Below are 13,844 nucleotides of genomic sequence, written 5' to 3'. Positions count from 1 at the left end.
CATTTAGGTTTTCTCTTGAGAACTCCAACACATAGTTGATGCTCAATAAAACTAAGATGTGACAAACATCACTAAGCCGTTTGAAAATGATTCTGTAGTGTTATTTTTATGAGCATTTTTCAGCCTACAGTGTATTTTATAGCGCTCTAAGTTCCAAGATAAATTCTTCCACATTTCATCACTGGTATACAGTACTAACAGTCATAGATCTATTAAATATATACTATACACAAAAAGCCTAACTGCAACACAAATCTCCAATCTAAATAACAGATATTAGAAGTTGATATTAGAAGTTCTCTGTTGTGATCAAAAATTGTTCATGTAGTCACCAATCATCAAAGCAGTCGGCTCCAAGTAACCAAATAGGCCAATCTTGAAAAGCCTAAGCAGAATCGGTCCAGATTAATATTTTGACAGGAGATCATTAGGGTTAAATTTTTAGACTTGGAAATAATAATAATAATATTTAAAACCCAGAGAAAGGCAAAGGAAAAATCCTTCTCTCTTGTATTCTGACAGCAAGAAAACTAAATAAAGTGGTATCTCTACTTAGGAACTTAATTTGTTCTGTGACCAGGTTCTTAAGTAAAAAGGTTTGTAAGAAGAAACAATTTTTCCCATAGGAATCAATGTAAAAGCAAATAATGTGTGCGATTGGGGAAACCACAGAGAGGGTGGAGGCCCTGTTTCCTCCAAGGAGATTCCTAGATAGGCCCCACAGAGGCTTCTCCCTGCCTTTTCCGGCCCTGTTTCCTCCCAGGAGATCCCTAGAGAGGCCCTACGGAGGCTTCTCCTGCCTTTTCCGGTTACAGTTTCGGAGGCTCGGGTTTGTAAAATGGTTTTTGAGAAGAGGCAAAAAAACTTGAACATCCGGTTCTTATCTAGAAAAGTTCGTAAGTAGAGGCGTTTGTAGGTAGAGGTACCACTGTGCATTCGTGCTTTTGTTTGAATTTGCACTGGCTACCTGACTACTGCACTAAGCAAAGCACTTTCAATTCTAACTTTTAATGTAACTATTAGATTAGGAACCGAGTTTGACTCAAGGGAATTTTTATGTTTTATATCAGGAGTCCCAAACCTCCGGTCTGTTGACCGGCAATGGGCCGCAACATCCCAGAAACTGATCCACACAAACAAACAAAGTCCCATCTGCAGGACATAGGCGTCTTGAGAAATCATGACCCACCCACCCCTGGAAAAACCTCTCTATGAAAAGGGTCCCTGGTGCCCAAAATATTGGGGGCCATTGTTTTCTATCACTCTACTGAATTTCCCGATCTATCTTTTCCTTTCTTTCCATTTTTCTTTGCGGTTTTTATTTTACTGTAATATTATAAAACTTCGTACATTGCATTATTTCAGTGCAGATTTCAAGGCTGTAATATTTATATAATAGGGTTAAAAATTGCAAACATTCTATTATTTAGAAAGTCAAAAGTGCCTAAAAGAACAAAGAAGTTCAATTTTTAAAATCAATATTTATAATAGTTTAGAATGTCAATACTGCAAACATAACATTACTTTTCAACCAAAACAGAGCATAACTCTCAAAGTAGTACGTAGTTAAATAAAAATTGATTTGATTTGAAACTAATTTTAGATTTACACTATATTAAACACTACATCTGTTTTCCACTAATTAAGTGACCACATCCTCCCCAGGCATTGAATTATGGATGTGGGCACTCGTGCACGCTCTTTCGGCACCCAAGGGGGAAAAAAGTTTCGCCATCACTGCTCTGTACAATTCCAGACAAACAGCTGTCTGGTCTCTTCTTAAAAGAGGCCAGTGATAGAGCAGCCACAACTTTTGAAGGCAAAATGTTCTACTGGTTGATTCTTCTGTCAAGAAATTTCTCCTTAGCTCTAGGGTTGCTTCTCTGCTGGGTTGAGCGATGGTTCTATCCATCGCTTCTAGTCTTCTTTATGGCAACCTTACTACAAGGCAAATATTATTCAGTGTCAAAACAGCAGTAAATTGTCAATAGTTAGGAAAATATTCTATTATAATATTTCATAATAGATAAGGTTCAGGAGGGAGGTGTTTTTAATAGGAAAGTGAACACAAGAACAAGGGGACACAATCTGAAGTTAGTTGGGGGAAAGATCAAAAGCAACATGAGAAAATATTATTTTACTGAAAGAGTAGTAGATCCTTGGAACAAACTTCCAGCAGACCTGGTTGGTAAATCCACAGTAACTGAATTTAAACATGCCTGGGATAAACATATATCCATTGTAAGATAAAATGCAGGAAATAGTATAAGGGCAGACTAGATGGACCATGAGGTCTTTTTCTGCCGTCAGTCTTCTATGTTTTTATGTTTCATCAGCTTCTCATCAAGATATACAGTACATTGCATCTATTCATCAGAGCCTTAACTTCATTCTTGGATTGTGGAGACTCTTCTTTTTAGCAGCACTACAAAGAATTGCTTTGATGTTATACACTTTAATTCTTACAAGTTTTAATTATACTTGACAATCTCGCTGAACAAAATGTAAATGATGACATAATGGCCTTATTGAGATAAAAAACACTGAAGAGTCAGACTTTTCTTTTCCTTACCATTTTATTTTTATAACATTTTTTATTTGAACTTACATAAGAAGATAAAGGAAAACGATGTAATGGAAGTTGTTCCTACACATGAATATAAAATAATGCTGATTAAAGGCAGAAAAACGTAATAGAGGGGGAAACTGTTTGAATCTAATCTTGTGGGTTTGTTACTGAATCTGAAGACACGCAACAGGGAAGACTTGCATCTTCTCCAGTTGCAATAAACAATTGCAAAGATTATCTAAGCATTTCCTGTTGTCTTTTAAACAGATCAAACACAAAGTTTAAACTTTAAACAGCAGTATCCTTTTTGTCAGGCAAAGAGTTTTGATTTACTATACTGTTTCTCTTCGTGAAGCAAATACTAATGCAGAAACAGCATTACAAAACCCCCAAACACCTCCAACCTTAACAGCAAATCAAACAGGCTTCACGAAATGTAAGGAAGGGACTTTGAATAAGTCAAGCATTCAAAATGGATGTTTTATATGAAAATGATTACATATGAAAAATGAAATAATGTTTCACACACAATGAAAAAAAAGTGCAATTTACTTCTGGACAGGTGCTACTAGAAATACAGCAAGCTCATGTTTCAGACCTGAGAGCTGCCATGAGGCAGGGATGAACTCTCATCCTGCCTTCCAGCTCCTGTCGGAGACATGAAAGGAGCCCACAACTGGACATCCCCAGGGCAACGGTGAAGTCATCAGATAAAATCCTTTCAACCCAGATGTGCCTCAATGCTTCTGACTTGAGTGAAAAAATTGATGCATCCAGATAAGAACAATTTGGTGGAAGTTGAAGCCCAGACCATGGCTTGTGCAACTGTGCAATCCACATTGCAGAGCCCAAATTTCTATTCACTCACCCTGCACTACTTGGATTGGAATGGAATGGAATTCTTTATTGGACAAGTGTGATTGGACACACAAGGAATTTGTCTTTGGTGCAGATGCTCTCAGTGTACGTAAAAGAAAATATACATTTGTCAAGAATCATGAGGTACAACACTTAATGATTGTCATAAGGGTCAAATAAGCAATGAAGAAACAATCAATATTAATAAAAATCTTAAGGATACAAGCAACAAGTTACAATCATACCGTCATAAGTGGGAGGAAATGGGTGATAGGAGTGATTTGCAGAAGAGTTGACCTGAGTCAATAATAATTAATCAATGACAGTCTACAGAAGATGTTTTCCATCTTCTGTAGATGGAAGGATATCCACATTTTTGCCAGATAAGAATAACTCCCTACACATAGTTCATGATTTCTAATTACAATCACAGTTCATGATTTAATTCTCACTCTCCCTTTGCTTTGAGGGTCCTCAGAACAGTTACATGAAGTAGAATGTTTCATCAGTTAAAACTAATGAGTGATTGCAATATAATTGTATGAAAGAGGTCCATGAAAAAGTAATGAGACTCTTTGTCTTTCATGTAAAGGCATATGTGGTTGATGTTGGGAGATAGCACGAAGAGCCAAAGTCTAATAAACAAAATTTACTACAAACGAGAGTAAAGCAGGGGAGGGGAGTGTTTCAGACTTGCAAAATTATCTATCCCAGAGGGACAGAATCAAGATCAAGTGTTAGTACTACATTCCCAACAGAACAATTAATCAATGGAACAACTTGCATGAAGAAATTGTGGGTATTTCAACACGGGAGGTTTTTAAGAGACAATTTTGCATAACATTGTTCAATATTAAGCCTGAGACCTTAAATGAAGCTGACCTCTATTATGCTAAGGCACTAAAATCTTTTTAGTTTAGTTTAGTTTAGTTTAGTTTAGTTTGGTTTGGTTGGGTTGGGTTGGGTTGGGTTGGGTTGGGTTGGGTTGAGTTGAGTTAACTAGATATGTAATTTTCAAAATACATAGCCCAGGGATGCCAAACTCATGTCGTCATGGTGTGACATATCAGAACTTTTTTCCCCTCCACTAAATTTGGCATGGTCGTGGCCAGCATGAGATGCATCCGGTCCACGGGCTAGGAGCTTGACAGCCCAGACATAGCCAGAAGAGTATTTGACTGAGAAACATGAGAGCTACTGCGTCAACATATCTGCAACATTCCAGATTGGAAAAAGCTGAAATAATGATTAGCTGAATCTCATGAGTTGCAAGGCTAAAAGGTGGGGAAAAGTGACGTATGACCGTTTTCCACACTTACAACCATTACCACAGCCCTGTGATCACATGGTCAAAATTCAGATGTTTGGCAACTGGCTCATACTTGTGACCATTGCCATGTCCCAAGGTCACCTTTTGCAATCGTTTGACAAGCAAAAACAATGGGGAAGCCAGATTAACATGTTACTAACATATCCACTGCAGTGATTCACTTTTAACAACTGTGGCAAGAAAGGTTATAAAATGGGGCAAAACTCACTTAACAAATGTCTCACTTAACAACAGAAATGTTGGGCTCAATTGTGATTGTTAGTCAACCTACGACCACAATTGACCCAAAATTTCTGTTCCTAAGCAAGGCAGTTGTTCAGTGAGCAACACCACCATTTACAACCTTTTGGCCATGATTATTAAGCCAATCGCTGCAGTTGTTAAGTGAATTGTGCAGTTGTTAAGCAAATCTTGCTTCCCCCTTTGATTCTGCTCTCAGGAGCGAGCTGGGAAGGTCACAAATGGTGATCACATTAGAACAGAACAGAGTTCTTTATTGGCCAAGTGTGATTGGACACACAAGGAATTTGTCTTGGTGCATATGCTCTCAGCGTACATAAAAGAAAAGATACATTTGTCAAGAATCATGAGGTACAACACTTAATGATTGTCATAGGGTAAAAATAAGCAATCAAGAAACAATCAATATTAATATAAATCGTAAGGATAGAAGCAACGAGTTGCAGGTCCTACAGTCATAAGTGGGAGGAGATGGGTGATAGGAACGATGAGAAGACTAATAATAATAGCAATGCAGTCTTAGTGAGTAGTTTGACAATGTTGAGGGAATTATTTGTTTAGCAGAGTGATGGCATTCGGGGGAAAACTGTTCTTGTGTCTAGTTGTCTTGGTGTGCAGTGCTCTAAAGGGACATTTTGAGGGTAGGAGTTACCCCAGGACACTGCAAATGTCATAAGTACACGCCAGTTGCCAAGGGCCTTAATTTGGATCACATGACCATAGGGATGCTGCGATGACCGTAAGTGTGAGAACTGGTCCTATGTCACTTTTTTCAATGTTATTGTAACTTCGAATGGTCACTGAATAATGACTACTTGTACATCATCTGAACTTAGGTTGTAATCTGATACATGTTTCTTGGAAGCTTGTTTCTGAAGAGGTTTCCACTAGAATCTGTCAGTTTATTGACTACTGCGATGCTCTATACATGGGGCTACCTTTGAAAAGTGTTCGGAAACTTCAGATCGTGCAGAATGGGGCCGCGAGAGCTATCGTGGGGCTTCCTAGATTCGCCCACGTTTCTACAACACTCCATGGCCTGCACTGGCTGCCGATCGGTTTCCAGTCACAATTCAAAGTGTTGGTAATGACCTTTAAAGCCCCTCATGGCATTGGACCAGAATACCTTCGGAACCGCCTTCTACCTCACAAACCCAGCGGCCGATAATGTCCCACAGAGTTGGCCTTCTCCGGGTCCCGTCGACCAAACAATGTCATTTGGCGGGCCCCAGGGGAAGAGCCTTCTCTGTGGCAGCCCCAGCCCTCTGGAATCAACTCCCCCCAGAAATTAGAACGGCCCCCACTCTCCTTGTCTTTTGCAAGTTACTCAAGACCCACCTATATCGTCAGGCATGGGGGAATTAAGACACCTCCCCCAGGCTTTCTTATATTTTATGTTTGGTATGTATGTGCTGTATGGTTTTTTAAATTGTTGGGGGGTTTTATATAATTTTATTATTAGATTTGTTCCATTGTTATACTCTTTTTATTATTGTTGTGAGCCGCCCCGAGTCTTCGGAGAGGGACGGCATGCAAATCTAATAAATTGAATTGAATTGAATTAAATTAATGATTAAAAGTAGCAGGTGTGGAATTAATTAACAATTATTATGCAAAATATCCTAATTATTTTATATATTAGGCTTAACCTGTTATCTAATTTAAAAGCAGGGGTTTTTTTTTTAAAAAAAACTCGTTATCTTGTTCTCTTTGCTTTTTATGAGTTGGAAAGAAATTACGTACAGTATTCTCAGAAATTGTGACCCATATAAAAGAAGGAACCGGGGCAGAAAGTATATATTTGGTGGGAAACAAGGAATAAGAGATAAGTGTGTTGCTATAGTATTTTGCATATTTGAATTTAGTATTAGAATTGTATAAGATGGTAATTATTAGTACATATATAAATTTCTTTTTTTCTCTTTGTTTTTTCATAAAAACTTTTTCTTTTTCATATATATCTTTATAAATTTTGATACAGATTTAGATTTATATTAAGATTGAAATTTTTACTCTATATAACAATATGTATTTTACAGATAAACCTTTTACTTTTATATGAAGACTTCTACTTTGAGTGGAGCGACTGTAGCTCCATTAAGTGTTATATGTTTTGTTTGTTGTGTTTGTTACTTTGAAAAAATCAATAAAAATATTATAATAATAAAAAAAGAAGGAACCGGAACTTCGGAGAATAGCTCAATTAGGATGTCTACGCTGGCTGTGTGGAAATGAACGATATGTTTCCGTCATTATGAGAAAAGAGGCATCAAAAAGCACAAGTGATATACCGAACAAGAGCACCATAATTTCCTGAAACAAGCAAAGCAATTAATAGTGAAAAGCTGTTCTTCCCTTCTAGGCTTCCTGTCCTCTAATAAAACCACCCATGTCTGTTTCAAGAACAGCATAAGAAAAACAAAAGGAGAGACAGAAAATTAGAGGGAAGGACAGAACGAGGGAGGGAGGGAGGGGGAGAGACTAGCTAATCTACATAAATGCAGAAATGTTCAGCAATGAAATGAAGCCACCCAGGGATGTGCTGCTGCCCGGATGGGGGGTAACGGAGTGGGGTAGCGAAAATGGAGCTCCACCCCAGAGCACCGAATTTGCACTGTAAGATGTTGGGGGAAAAAATGCAGGATGTCTTGCAAAAGCCACACTTGCAAAAGCCACACAACGTACCGTGACAAAAGATTAACACTAAGTGAAATGCCGGGTCTTGTCCAACTGCTAATGTATAACAGTGACCCAATGACTGAACGATAAAGTGTTTGATCTTCAAAATCAGGACTAATCTGTTGTGTCAAATTGTAAAAATCTGTTTGCATTGGAGAGCGACATGGGTGTGCGTCAATCACGTTGCAATTTTGCAAAAGTAGATCAATTTTGTTTTCTTGTGAGAGGCTAAACCCCTTCTGAGTTTTCTCAATCGGAACACCTAGGTAATCATGAACGTGTCCTAAGCTTTTCAATGTAAAGTGTCTCCCTAAACCTTTTGCAAAAATCTTCACTCATGTGTTTGTTTGGACCAATGTACACTATGTCATCAACGTACACTTCAGCCCTTCACTGAATCTTCGTAATTCAAATATCTTTTATTAAACAGTGCACCCTTTCCAACAATGCAATCATCCAAGTTACCAGTGAACAAGATATTAGTATCACATTAAAGCTTATTGATAGGAAAAGAATCAGTCCAGTAGACATGTTCCATAAGTCCTTGGTGCTCTCTGAGCATGGTTTTCTTGCAGATGTTTCCTTACCCAACAAAGCAGGATCATCAGGGAGCGAGGTTTGCTCTCATTTTGGCTGGGGAATTCTGGGAGTTGAAGTCCAAATATCTTCAAGTTGCCAAGGTTGGGAAACACTGCTCTAGAATGTGAAAAATGGCCCAATGGACAAACTGAAAGTTCAGAAAAACAGACTTCCGGTTTGACCGTTGTGCTGTTTTTCGCACTCTTCCATGAAGTCTCCAGAGTGGGAAAAACAGCCCAAAGGGCAAACCAGAAATCCATTTCACCTAACTTCTGGTTTGCCTATTAGGCTGTTTTTTCACTGTCCCAGGTTTCAATAGGTCTATGTGCATGCGCGGGGGTGGTGGTTATGCAGGGGGTGCAGGGGGCAACATGGGGGGGGTATGTGGGGGGGGAGGGAATGGGTGTGGGCAAATGTGATCACACTAGCAAGCCCACACACACCCTTTTGGCACATGAACCAAAAATGGTTCGCCATCATTGATCTAGGGCAGGGGTAGGCAAAGTCAGCTCTTCTATGACTTGTGGACTTCAACTCCCAGAATTCCTGAGCCAAACATGGTAGCTCAGGAATTCTGGGAGTTGAAATCCATATTTATTTATTTGTTTGTTTGTTTATTTATTTATTTATTAGATTTGTATGCCGCCCCTCTCCGAAGACACTCAATAGTGTCAACCCCTAACCCCCAACATTTCTCCCTTAGACTATCCACGATTGACCTCTCCAGGTTCCTAAGAGGCCAGTACGGGGCGTACATAAGTGCACTAGTGTGCCTTTTGTCCCCTGTCCAATTGTCTTTCCTTTAACTCATATATGTCATAGAAGAGCCAACTTTGCCTTTCCCTGATCTAGGGCATGTCACTAATGGCCAACTCGGTATGACCAGCTTCCACGGCCAAGTCACTGAGAAACAATTCAATGCTGTATTAATTCTTTCATTCAGTTCCTTTTATTATTATTGCTGACCTCTTTTTCATCAAAATTATTTTCTATTCACTTTATTAACTTTTCTATTTCTGGATTGACTTTCTTTAGTTTGTTATTATTGGCCACCACTCCATTGACATTATTCTAACTTTTGCATTTGTTGAATTCTCCTGCTGCGTTGTCCTGCAGCAAGAGTTGACTGTGGGGAGTTGTCCCATTCTGAATCAAAAAACGCAATTGGCATAAGTAGGAAGAGAAGATTTATCCCTCTTTCTCTCTGTAAAAGGATTCCATACCTATGTTTTCTTGTGAGAACAGCCCTGGTCTGGCATCAATGGAATGAAAAATACAGGAAGATGGATGCCTTGAATCAGTCCCTTCTGATTTACCAGAAATTCATACAACTGCACTGACAAGTTAAGAGCATGGACAGAATGTCCATTGCGTTCAATTGTTTTTAAGAGGTTTTAATGTTATATCGTATGTTTATTCTTGGGCTATGAGCCGCCGAGAGCCCCTTGGGAGTTGAGCAGCATATAAATCTGAATAATAAATAAATAAATAAATGGATCCATGCAGAGTTATGCATCTGGTTCAGCAATTACCCTGCTGTAATCATCCACACCGAATACTCTCTGGAATAACTTTCTGTACATTTTCAATGCGTCAGTTTAATTGCGTGAATTGTTTCATTTGTAATTCCCGAGTCAAACTCCTGCTTTCCCTTTATTCACTTTAACACATGACAAAACCACTTCACACAAATGAAAATTCGGCAGCTGCACCAAAGCAACCTGGATGATTTGTTCTGTAATGGGAATCGCAGAAGCAGGCTGTTCCTTGCCATGCTTTGGCCCATCTAATGCTCAATGAAACATAACAGCTCATCTGTCTGGAACCCACACCACATCTCGGACATCAACACCCTTGAAAACGTCCAAAAATATTTCACCAGAAGAGCCCTTCACTCCTCCACTCGAAACAGAATACCCTACGAAAACAGACTAACAATCCTGGGTCTAGAAAGCTTAGAACTACAGCGCCTAAAACACGATTTAAGTATTGCCCACAAAATCATATGCTGCAACGTCCTACCGGTCAATGACTACTTCAGCTTCAACCGCAACAACACAAGAGCATGCAACAGATTCAAACTTAATATTAACCGCTCCAAACTTGACTGTAAAAAATATGAGTTTAACAATCGAGTTGTCGAAGCGTGGAACTCATTACCGGACTCAATAGTGTCAACCCCTAACCCCCAACATTTCTCCCTTAGACTATCCACGATTGACCTCTCCAGGTTCCTAAGAGGCCAGTACATAAGTGCACTAGTGTGCCTTTTGTCCCCTGTCCAATTGTCTTTCCTTTATCCCATATATCATATATATTTTCTTCCTTTCATATATCTTCTCCTCTATTTTTACATATTATCTTTATATATATTACTTCATGTCTATTCTCTTCCATATGTATTGTGTATTGGACAAATGAATAAATAAAATAAATAAATAAATAAAACATCAACTCGGAATGTAAGATCCTTAAGAAGGAGAAAGGATCAGTGCACTCTTGAAACACAGGAAATAATGGTAGAGTGATTTCTGTAGAGCAGTGTTTCTCAACCTCTGGAACTTTAAGATACTGTATATGGGCTTCAAGTCTCAGAAGTCCCTAGCCAGCATGCATTGGCTGAGGAATTCTGGGAGTTGAAGTCCACACACACATCTTAAAGTTGCAGACTGAGAAATACTGCATGCATCTTATTGGTTGTTCCTAGGGCATATCAAATTTTTCAATTTTCCATTTCCAAACACTAGGGGTTCTCAAAAGTTATGACATGCCTTGGGCATTTGTAACAATATTTTGGTTACTTTAATATAATTTAGATGTGTTTGGTAAGTAACTACATAGGTATAATAATTTTAGAAACATAGAAGACTGACGGCAGAAAAAGACCTCATGATCCATCTAGTCTGCCCTTATACTATTTTTTGTATTTTATCTTAGGATGGATATACAGTGTTCCCTCGATTTTCGCGGGTTCAAACTTCGCGAAACGTCTATACCACGGTTTTTCCCGCCCGATGACATCATATGTCATTGCCAAACTTTCGTCTGCCTTTAAAAAACATTTTTTTAAATAAACTTTCATAAATAAACATGGTGAGTAATAATCTAAATGGTTGCTAAGGGAATGGAAAATTGTAATTTAGGGGTTTAAAGTGTTAAGGGAAGGCTTGGGATACTGTTCATAGCCAAAAATAGTGTATTTACTTCCGCATCTCTACTTCGCGGAAATTCAATTTTCGCGGGCAGTCTTGGAACGCATCCCCCGCGAAAATCGAGGGAACACTGTATGTTTATCCAAGGCATGTTTAAATTCAGTTGCTCTGGATTTACCAACCACGTCTGCCGGAAGTTTGTTCCAAGCATCTACTACTCTTTCAGTAAAATAATATTTTCTCATGTTGCTTCTGATCTTTTCCCCAACTAACCTCAGATTGTGCCTTCTGTCCTCCATTTTTTAACATTTTGTTTGTTTCATCAGACATATCCAATCTAAGACCCCCCCAACTTCATACCAGGCATGTTGTCTTAGTTCACTGAATATGCATTATGGGATTTATCCCAGATGGAGCTTTGTCCCACCTTTACAGAGCTGAAGTATGTGTGAAAACAACATCAAATGTGCACAATTTAAGTAGTATTTCATTGTTGCTCAAACTCTTCAAAAGGGCACTGAATCTAGATGCACTTTAAAATACAAGGATAGCTTGCATGATTAATTTCACCTAACTGGAATAGAGCTGTAGCAGAACAGTGCATAACCACGAGTTCTTTACAGGTATGAAATTACTCTGACTAAATTGGGATGCTCACTGGAGGGAACAATTCAAAGTGTTGGCTATGACCTATAAAGCCCTTCATGGCATCGGACCAGAATATCTCCAGGACCGCCTTCTGCCGCACGAATCCCAGCGACCGGTTAGGTCCCACAGAGTTGGCCTTCTCCGGGTCCCGTCGACTAAACAATGTCGTTTGGCGGGACCCAGGGGAGGAGCCTTCTCTGTGGTGGCCCCGACCCTCTGGAAAAAGCTCCCCCCTGAGATTGGAACTGCCTCCACCCTCCTTGCCTTTCGTAAACTCCTTAAAACCCACCTCTGTCGTCAGGCATGGGGGAACTGATATAACTTCCCCAGGTCTATATTGTTTATGTATGGTATGTTGTGTGCATGTTTTTTTAAAATTATGGGTTTTTAGTTTTAATTATTAGATTTGTACATTGCTTTTTCTATTACTGTTGTGAGCCACCCCGAGTCTACGGAGAGGGGCAGCATACAAATTTAATAAATAAATAAAATAAAATAATAAATTAATTATGTTGGGAAAAGTTAGCAGTAAAAGGAAACTAGGCTCTCAGAGAACACAATGGCTGCACAACATCAAAGCTGACACCAGCCAGAGGATAGAAAACTCAAAGAAACAATGCAAGACTGAAAGATGTGGAAAGACTTGGCCCATAGTATCACCAAGAGTCACACATGACTAAATTGATAATATCCTCAAATGGAGATGTATCTTTTCTTCAGCATGGAACCAAGGGATAATGAGACTGCCCTGATTTTGGTATAACGAGCCGCGGTGGCGCAGTGAGCACAGTCCAGTACTGCAGGCCACTAAAGCTGACTGCTAGATCTGCAAGTCAGCAATTCAAATCTTATCAGCGGCTCAAGGTTGACTCAACCGTCCATCCTTCCTAAAATGAGGACTCTGATTGTGGGGGCAATATGCTGGCTCTGTTGACAAGTGCTATCGCTAACATGTTGTAAGCCGGCCTGAGTCTAAGGCGAAGGGCTGCATAAAAATCGAATGAATGAATGAATGAATGAATGAATGAATGAATGAATGAATGAATAAATAAATAAATAAATAAATAAATAAATAAATAAATAAATAAAGCAAGCAATGTGTGGATCCAGCAGCTACGCTTTGTAAAAGATTATTTATTATGACTTAATGCATTGTGAGAACCAGTTAACAGTGATTTACGCTTAAATCTGTATGTGTAATTGCAGTTGTCAGTCAAACCATATATTTTTGCCTTCAACTTGGAAAAATGACAAAATATGATTCAGAAATCCTATTGTGCTTAATTAGAGCTTCGGTTGTGTTTGAACAATGGTTGATGAAAACTCAAACTTATAGTTCAAATAAAGCATTATATTATATTTCTAACTACACCTCCTACTCTAAAGGCCTCGAAGAGAGGCAGACACAGTAGCAGGTTAAATTTGATCAAATTCTTATTTTTAATGGAGAAGGGGAGGTTTGCATCAGTAAATCTGCCATAGAACGAATGACACTAATTCAGTGAAATAGAGTTTTATAAAAAGACATGCTGTATATAGATTCCACTCCTTTTTTTAAAAAAAAGCACAAACATTATTGTTCCTTATTTGATTTATATGGGCACTTCTCCAACTGGAGCTTAAGGCAACATAGCAGATTTTGGAGCAAGATATAAAATACTTTAGAAACACAAGCCACTCTCCCACACAGAAGATAGCGAAAGCCACCTGAGCATTTTGCTTTATTATGAGCCAAAAAAAGTCTAAGAACAAGCCACTCCTTTGTCTTTACAGTAAAGTCTCATAACAT

General features: G+C 38.8%; 1 protein-coding gene across 2 annotated transcripts in view; it reads right to left on the bottom strand.

Moving 5' to 3' along the window:
- TMTC1 (transmembrane O-mannosyltransferase targeting cadherins 1) overlaps window positions 1-13,844 on the bottom strand; it is a 201,224-nt gene that overhangs the window by 95,268 nt on the left and 92,112 nt on the right. The gene's annotated exons all lie outside the window — the stretch shown is intronic.

Source organism: Erythrolamprus reginae, chromosome 6 (assembly GCF_031021105.1).
Source record: "Erythrolamprus reginae isolate rEryReg1 chromosome 6, rEryReg1.hap1, whole genome shotgun sequence".
NCBI classification, from domain to species: Eukaryota; Metazoa; Chordata; class Lepidosauria; order Squamata; family Dipsadidae; genus Erythrolamprus; species Erythrolamprus reginae.
Note: the sequence above shows the minus strand (reverse complement) of the source record. Positions and strands in the feature narration are given on the sequence as shown.